This window comes from Schistocerca americana, unplaced genomic scaffold (genome assembly GCF_021461395.2).
Source record: "Schistocerca americana isolate TAMUIC-IGC-003095 unplaced genomic scaffold, iqSchAmer2.1 HiC_scaffold_1028, whole genome shotgun sequence".
NCBI lineage: Eukaryota > Metazoa > Arthropoda > Insecta > Orthoptera > Acrididae > Schistocerca > Schistocerca americana.
In genome coordinates this window covers 17501-25000 of record NW_025725078.1, presented here as the reverse complement: position 1 = coordinate 25000, position 7500 = coordinate 17501, and the positions used below count along the sequence as shown (strand labels likewise).

The 7500-nt window shown below is 51.3% G+C and overlaps 1 non-coding gene across 1 annotated transcript in view; it reads right to left on the bottom strand.

Moving 5' to 3' along the window:
• Positions 1-1078, bottom strand: part of LOC124558655 — a 1910-nt gene extending 832 nt beyond the window's left edge. Inside the window, exon 1 of the ribosomal RNA XR_006968847.1 lies at positions 1-1078. This exon is cut by the window's left edge and continues 832 nt beyond it. This is a non-coding gene — a ribosomal RNA (small subunit ribosomal RNA).
• Positions 1079-7500: the final 6422 nt, after the last annotated feature.

Sequence of the window (7500 nt, the reverse complement as noted above, 5' to 3'; positions counted from 1 at the left end):
TTTCGTTCTTGATTAATGAAAACATACTTGGCAAATGCTTTCGCTTCTGTTCGTCTTGCGACGATCCAAGAATTTCACCTCTAACGTCGCAATACGAATGCCCCCGCCTGTCCCTATTAATCATTACCTCGGGTTCCGAAAACCAACAAAATAGAACCGAGGTCCTATTCCATTATTCCATGCACACAGTATTCAGGCGGGCTTGCCTGCTTTAAGCACTCTAATTTGTTCAAAGTAAACGTGCCGGCCCACCGAGACACTCACTCAAGAGCACCCTGGTAGGATTGCAACGGGGTCCGCCTCGGGACGCACGAGCACGCACGAGGCGCGTCGCACGCCTTCAGCTCGCCCCACCGGCAGGACGTCCCACGATACATGCCAGTTAAACACCGACGGGCGGTGAACCAACAGCGTGGGACACAAATCCAACTACGAGCTTTTTAACCGCAACAACTTTAATATACGCTATTGGAGCTGGAATTACCGCGGCTGCTGGCACCAGACTTGCCCTCCAATAGATACTCGTTAAAGGATTTAAAGTGTACTCATTCCGATTACGGGGCCTCGGATGAGTCCCGTATCGTTATTTTTCGTCACTACCTCCCCGTGCCGGGAGTGGGTAATTTGCGCGCCTGCTGCCTTCCTTGGATGTGGTAGCCGTTTCTCAGGCTCCCTCTCCGGAATCGAACCCTGATTCCCCGTTACCCGTTACAACCATGGTAGGCGCAGAACCTACCATCGACAGTTGATAAGGCAGACATTTGAAAGATGCGTCGCCGGTACGAGGACCGTGCGATCAGCCCAAAGTTATTCAGAGTCACCAAGGCAAACGGACCGGACGAGCCGACCGATTGGTTTTGATCTAATAAAAGCGTCCCTTCCATCTCTGGTCGGGACTCTGTTTGCATGTATTAGCTCTAGAATTACCACAGTTATCCAAGTAACGTGGGTACGATCTAAGGAACCATAACTGATTTAATGAGCCATTCGCGGTTTCACCTTAATGCGGCTTGTACTGAGACATGCATGGCTTAATCTTTGAGACAAGCATATGACTACTGGCAGGATCAACCAGGGAGCTGCGTCAACTAGAGCTGAGCAGCCGGCCGCCCGGGAGTGTGTCCCGGGGGCCCGCGCGAACACGCAAGCGTCCGCTCAATTATTCTGCAAACAGGAGGAGGCTGAGCTCCCCTGCACAATACACCTCGAAACCCTCTCAGGTCCCGGCGGCGCGCAGCGCCGTCCTAAGTACTTGGTCGGGTTCGAGAGAGGCGCAATCGCCCGGGGTTTGGCGAGTAGACGCTTTAGGTGCGACCACCCGTGCTCCCAACTGAGCTTGCCGCTGCCGACAGAGGCCCGGGAGCGTGCTGTCGTGGCATTGCCGGCGGGAGACAACACGCGCCACCTACGGTGGCCGGCAGCTCCAACGCCAGCGCCACAGAAGGACAAAAGCCCCACTTGGGTGCCGAAGCGAACTCTCCCAGCACAGCGCACGCGCCAACACGTCCGCACAGCTGCGATACAATCCACCTGCGAGAACCGCAGAGGCGACCGAGCAGCAGACGGCGTCGCGGCGCCGAGCGCCGGGCGGCGGCGCATCCTCAGCGCACACAGTCCTCAATCGGACCAGCACACTGCAGATGTCCACCGCGCTTCGCACCGGGCCCGCGAGGACCTACTTTGGCCGCACGGCGCCGCGTGCAGGGTGCGCCGGCGCGCAGCTGCGCCGCCTGCCGCCTCCGTCGGCCGGCGCGCCTGCCACTGGCCGCCCCCACCAGCCGGCTGTAGCGCGTGCGCCCACGCACCGCGCGGCCAGCACGCCGGGAGGCCCCCCCTCACCGGCCGGGGACGGTCCCACCCAGCCACCGCCGCGTATCGCTTCACACCCACATGCCATTCACGTTCGTGGGCATGGTGGGTATCGCTGAAACAACCGGTTGGTAGCTCAACCGATCGTCGCCATCACTGATTCACCTCTAGCGAGAACAACCGCACCACAACGGTTTACCAGTTGTTCATTTGCGTAACGTCACCAGCAAACGTAGACGTCCATCGCCATTTGCAAATTCAACGATTGTTGCATGCCTGTGTCAGGTGTCACGACACACTATGTCTGCCCACATACACGCAACAACATGTGCACGCTTCGCGAACACGTGGAAGGTGGCCCCCGTACGTATGCGATGTCCATTGCGCGAACGACTGTCAACCGGCCTCTGTCGCATGTCGCAGATGTGGAACGCAGTGCACCATGCTATCACGGTGTGTGAGAAGAGACGACTACGTCTGACAACACGCACCACTACATCAACAGACGGCTCATGCTGATCGCCATCCACGGCATACCATACTGCAATCCAGCTCTTATAGGGAGACGACACGTAGCTGAGTGCACAATATTTGGACCGTATGGTTCGCCGTTGTTGGCGCAGTCGTGGTACGGTCACACATGTACCACGATGTATCATTCAGTACATGAGGACCAATGTGCAGTACAGTGTGTGATTTGGACGTACAACATCAGCGGACAGTTGACACAAGCCGTACCACAACGTAGGCTGTGCTTCGCCATGCGAATGCCAATGAACAACTGCGAAGGGCATTGAGCATGTACGTCCTGCTGCCATCCGCATTACAGTGTATAGCTGCAAGGTGTTTAACATGAAGCGATACTCTGGGGACCGGGCAGTGCGAGTAGCAAACTATATTGCGGGGGTTGCAGTTAGGCAACACTACACTAATTTAACGCGTCGTATGACAATTACAGAGCGGGTTAAGGCCCAACGTGTGTTGGGTTAAGGCCCAACGTGTGTTGGGTTAAGGCCCAACGTGTGTTGGGTTAAGGCCCAACGTGTGTTGGGTTAAGGCCCAACGTGTGTTGGGTTAAGGCCCAACGTGTGTTGGGTTAAGGCCCAACGTGTGTTGGGTTAAGGCGCAACGTGTGTTGGGTTAAGGCGCAACGTGTGTTGGGTTAAGGCGCAACGTGTGTTGGGTTAAGGCGCAACGTGTGTTGGGTTAAGGCGCAACATGGGTTAGGTTAAGGCGCAACATGGGTTAGGTTAAGGCGCAACATGGGTTAGGTTAAGGCGCAACATGGGTTAGGTTAAGGCGCAACATGGGTTAGGTTAAGGCGCAACATGGGTTAGGTTAAGGCGCAACATGGGTTAGGTTAAGGCGCAACATGGGTTAGGTTAAGGCGCAACATGGGTTAGGTTAAGGCGCAACATGGGTTAGGTTAAGGCGCAACATGGGTTAGGTTAAGGCGCAACATGGGTTAGGTTAAGGCGCAACATGGGTTAGGTTAAGGCGCAACATGGGTTAGGTTAAGGCGCAACATGGGTTAGGTTAAGGCGCAACATGGGTTAGGTTAAGGCGCAACATGGGTTAGGTTAAGGCGCAACATGGGTTAGGTTAAGGCGCAACATGGGTTAGGTTAAGGCGCAACATGGGTTAGGTTAAGGCGCAACATGGGTTAGGTTAAGGCGCAACATGGGTTAGGTTAAGGCGCAACATAGGTTAGGTTAAGGCGCAACATAGGTTAGGTTAAGGCGCAACATAGGTTAGGTTAAGGCGCAACATAGGTTAGGTTAAGGCGCAACATAGGTTAGGTTAAGGCGCAACATAGGTTAGGTTAAGGCGCAACATAGGTTAGGTTAAGGCGCAACATAGGTTAGGTTAAGGCACAGTACGGGTTAGGTTAAGGCACAGTACGGGTTAGGTTAAGGCACAGTACGGGTTAGGTTAAGGCACAGTACGGGTTAGGTTAAGGTACAATACGGGTTAGGTTAAGGTACAATACGGGTTAGGTTAAGGTACAATACGGGTTAGGTTAAGGTACAATACGGGTTAGGTTAAGGCACAATATGGGTTAGGTTAAGGTACACATTGTTGTAAGGAAAGGTGTTTTGGGGGGGGGGGGGGGCCGGTTTGTTGATTGTGATTATCGTAAGTAAATGACTGCGGCATCATCGGATTTGCCACGTCAGGGTGCACCTTTGGCTCATAACAGGCGGCGCTCTGATTCCATGCTTGTGGCAGACCTGTGTCTTTCATTCCTGCCATTGTTTGTGTGGTGTGACAGGAGGCAGTATTGTGATGTTGGGTGCACCCCTGTGTGGGACATGTGTGGGTGTTGGTGGCTTAGCTGAGCAATGGTGGTTGTCGGAAGGGTGGGATATTCTGTTTTCCGAGTGGACCTCCCGGTCTGGTTATGATAGTGTGGATTGTCTAATGTGGCAGAGAGGATGCACTGGGTGTTGTTCCATGCTGGTGCTTACATATTGTCTGTGTGCCTGTTACAGGCAGAGAGTAGTGCGTGATAAGAGTGTCTGGCTGACGTGTGATTGTGAGCAGAGTCTTTCAGCATGTATACGGACAGTTGTATACATTATCTGTATTCTGATGGCTCTATCTATTACTAATCAGCGCCGTGTATACGTTTACTCCGGTTCCAGTCGAAACTATTGTATCTCTGTACATTAGTGACACGGCGAGCCCGCTATGTAGTTACTCGTCTCGGCAGCTTCCACCGGTGTATGGCAAATGATTATAAGGAATCAGTCTAGTCGTCAATACCGATAGTGTGACGTCACATGTCTGGGGTGGGGGACGCTGCGCCCTTCCGGTGGGTCATGGCCTAGGAAGACTCTTCCCACGCAGGGGGGCTTGGACTGTCATTGACTCTTCCGGGTAATATACTTGCCGTACGTTTTTGCGACTGCGAGTGCAACGCTCACCGGTACCGACATGGATGGAGCGCCTCCTAGCTGCCGCTGAGCATCTGCATTCGTACAGAGAGCAACGCGATCGCGTCTGTAGCTCGTACGTGGTACAGCTCGCAGCTCATGTATATGGACAGCGGGAATGTCGCATATTGGACATAACTCTTCATGAAACGCACGTTATAGGGGTGGATTGCACATTGCGAGTGCGAGCAAAGTCCGCCGTTCATCCGCTGGAGTTGCGAGTTGGGCGGTTGGGGTGGGGCACGAACGGGTGCAGGTGGAGTGATTGCCGGTCCACGACTTCGTGCGGCAGAGGCGCTGGCGTTGGGGTGCTGTTGTCGACAGAGGGTGCAGGCTTTGTGGGTGGGGTCGAACGAAGGGCACTGTGGGGCCAACGCTGTCTTAGTCGGCTTGGCGTCTCATAGATGACGGTATCGTCGTTGCAGGAGGTCATGTTGCGGGAGACCTACAGATGGCGGTATGTTTTGTTGGGTTAAGGCCCAACGTGTGTTGGGTTAAGGCCCAACGTGTGTTGGGGTAAGGCCCAACGTGTGTTGGGTTAAGGCCCAACGTGTGTTGGGTTAAGGCCCAACGTGTGTTGGGTTAAGGCCCAACGTGTGTTGGGTTAAGGCCCAACGTGTGTTGGGTTAAGGCCCAACGTGTGTTGGGTTAAGGCCCAACGTGTGTTGGGTTAAGGCCCAACGTGTGTTGGGTTAAGGCCCAACGTGTGTTGGGTTAAGGCCCAACGTGTGTTGGGTTAAGGCCCAACGTGTGTTGGGTTAAGGCCCAACGTGTGGTGGGTTAAGGCCCAACGTGTGGTGGGTTAAGGCCCAACGTGTGTTGGGTTAAGGCCCAACGTGTGTTGGGTTAAGGCCCAACGTGTGTTGGGTTAAGGCCCAACGTGTGTTGGGTTAAGGCCCAACGTGTGTTGGGTTAAGGCCCAACGTGTGTTGGGTTAAGGCCCAACGTGTGTTGGGTTACAGCACAATGTGGGTTACGTTAAGGCGCAATATAGGTTACGTTAAGGCGCAATATAGGTTACGTTAAGGCGCAATATAGGTTACGTTAAGGCGCAATATAGGTTACGTTAAGGCGCAATATAGGTTACGTTAAGGCGCAATATAGGTTACATTAAGGCGCAATATAGGTTACATTAAGGCGCAATATAGGTTACATTAAGGCGCAATATAGGTTACATTAAGGCGCAATATAGGTTACATTAAGGCGCAATATAGGTTACATTAAGGCGCAATATAGGTTACATTAAGGCGCAATATAGGTTACACTACGGCGCAATATAGGTTACACTACGGCGCAATATAGGTTACACTACGGCGCAATATAGGTTACATTAAGGCGCAATATAGGTTAGGTTAAGGCGCAATATAGGTTAGGTTAAGGCGCAATATAGGTTAGGTTAAGGCGCAATATAGGTTAGGTTAAGGCGCAATACAGGTTAGGTTAAGGCGCAATACAGGTTAGGTTAAGGTACGACATAGGTTAGGTTAAGGTACGACATAGGTTAGGTTAAGGTACGACATAGGTTAGGTTAAGGTACGACATAGGTTACGTTAAGGTACGACATAGGTTAGGTTAAGGTACGACATAGGTTAGGTTAAGGTACGACATAGGTTAGGTTAAGGTACGACATAGGTTAGGTTAAGGTACGACATAGGTTAGGTTAAGGTACGACATAGGTTAGGTTAAGGTACGACATAGGTTAGGTTAAGGTACGACATAGGTTAGGTTAAGGTACGACATAGGTTAGGTTAAGGTACGACATAGGTTAGGTTAAGGTACGACATAGGTTAGGTTAAGGTACGACATAGGTTAGGTTAAGGTACGACATAGGTTAGGTTAAGGTACGACATAGGTTAGGTTAAGGTACGACATAGGTTAGGTTAAGGTACGACATAGGTTAGGTTAAGGTACGACATAGGTTAGGTTAAGGTACGACATAGGTTAGGTTAAGGTACGACATAGGTTAGGTTAAGGTACGACATAGGTTAGGTTAAGGTACGACATAGGTTAGGTTAAGGTACGACATAGGTTAGGTTAAGGTACGACATAGGTCAGGTTAAGGTACGACATAGGTCAGGTTAAGGTACGACATAGGTCAGGTTAAGGTACGACATAGGTCAGGTTAAGGTACGACATAGGTCAGGTTAAGGTACGACATAGGTCAGGTTAAGGTACGACATAGGTCAGGTTAAGGTACGACATAGGTCAGGTTAAGGTACGACATAGGTCAGGTTAAGGTACGACATAGGTCAGGTTAAGGTACGACATAGGTCAGGTTAAGGTACGACATAGGTTAGGCTAAGGTACGACATAGGTTAGGTTACGGTACGACATAGGTTAGGTTAAGGTACGACATAGGTTAGGTTAAGGTACGACATAGGTTAGGTTAAGGTACGACATAGGTTAGGTTAAGGTACGACATAGGTTAGGTTAAGGTACGACATAGGTTAGGTTAAGGTACGACATAGGTTAGGTTAAGGTACGACATAGGTTAGGTTAAGGTACGACATAGGTTAGGTTAAGGTACGACATAGGTTAGGTTAAGGTACGACATAGGTTAGGGTAAGGTACGACATAGGTTAGGGTAAGGTACGACATAGGTTAGGGTAAGGTACGACATAGGTTAGGGTAAGGTACGACATAGGTTACGTTAAGGTACGACATAGGTTACGTTAAGGTACGACATAGGTTAGGTTAAGGTACGACATAGGTTAGGTTAAGGTACGACATAGGTTAGGTTAAGGTACGACATAGG